General features: G+C 46.0%; 1 pseudogene; it reads left to right on the top strand.

Moving 5' to 3' along the window:
- Window positions 1-551: 551 nt before the first annotated feature.
- Window positions 552-669, top strand: LOC126471973 (5S ribosomal RNA; annotated as a pseudogene).
- The last annotated feature ends 817 nt before the right edge of the window (window positions 670-1486 follow it).

Raw genomic sequence — 1486 nt, 5'->3', positions numbered from 1 at the left:
AGCATGCCAAAAGAACATAGTTATTTGACGGAACTGATCTGCTGTTGGCCATTTTCAAAGCGCAGATGGATGATTTAATGCGGCACACATCGATCTGTCGGCTCTATGCCTCCCTTAGCTGAATTCACATACTGTTTAACGTGCATCGATCGGTTTAGTAACTGGACTGAAGTCATTCCACTACGCGACGTTCGAGCAAAAACAGCAGCACGGGCGTTTTATTTATAGCTCCTGGCTCACTAGATTTGGAGCATCTAACCAAATAGTCACTGACCAAGGAGTACGGTTCCAGTCAGATCTGTTCGTGCATTAGGTGAGATTTGTGGTTCTGAATTAAAACAAACGATGGAGTATCATTCACGATCAAATGGAAAAATAGAGGGATTCCAACGAACAATGAAGGCATCCATCAGAGCACATGGTAAAAGTAAATGGAGTGGTATACTTTCTACAATTCTCCTGCATTGTTGAGTGAGAAAAGAAAGTAACTCAACAGCTGCTGAGACGCTGTGTGGCACGACTCCAAAATTGCCTGGTTATGTCATTGTAAGGGCAACAGCCTTGCCGCAGTGGATACACCGGTCCCCGTCAGATCACCGAAGTTAAGCGCTGTCGGGCGTGGCCGGCACTTGGATGGGTGACCATTCGGGCCGCCATGTGCTGCTGCCATTTTTTGGGGTGCACTCAGCCTCGTGATGCCAATTGAGGAGCTACTCGACCGAATAGTAGCGGCTCCGGTAAAGAAAACCATCGTAACGACCGGGAAAGCGGTGTGTTGACCACACGCCCCTCCTATTCGCATCCTCAGTGAGGATGACACGGCGGTCGGATGGTCCTAATGGGCCACTTGTGGCCTGATGACGGAGCGCTTTATGTCACTGTAGGGTTTGAAAACAGAAAAGAAAGCATTCACTTCGCGTTTCATGGCGTTTCTTAGTATTACTGCTAAATATGTATACGATGTTAAGTGCTCAAGATGTTCTCCAATGGTCCTGTAGTCAGATACTATACCGTTCTTTCTATTTGTTACACGAGTTATCCTCCATTTATCCACACTGAAAGAGAAGTAGGCCTACCATTTACTACACTAAGTGGAAGCGTTGTCCAAGTCTCTCTGCAGTTCCTTACGGTCGTCCAACTGCGATACTTTCTTGCACACTGCTGCATCACCAGAGAAAACTCCTACAGTGTTGGTGAACCTATTTGATAAATCGTTTATATTCACTGAAAATATTAAATGTGTTATCACGCTTCCTTGGGACACACGCGATGTTACTGTCGTTGTTATGGACATTGCTACTAAATTAATTTGGTTTCTGCTTGTGCAAAATGGGTCAAATGGCTTTGAGCACTATGGGACTTAACATCTGAGGTCATCAGTCCCCTAGAACTTAGAACTACTTAAACCTAACTAACCTAAGGACATCACACACATCCATGCCCGAGGCAGGATTCGAACATGCGACCGTAGCGGTCGCGCGGTTCT

Source organism: Schistocerca serialis, chromosome 3 (assembly GCF_023864345.2).
Source record: "Schistocerca serialis cubense isolate TAMUIC-IGC-003099 chromosome 3, iqSchSeri2.2, whole genome shotgun sequence".
NCBI lineage: Eukaryota > Metazoa > Arthropoda > Insecta > Orthoptera > Acrididae > Schistocerca > Schistocerca serialis.
This window is presented reverse-complemented; position numbering and strand designations above follow the sequence as displayed.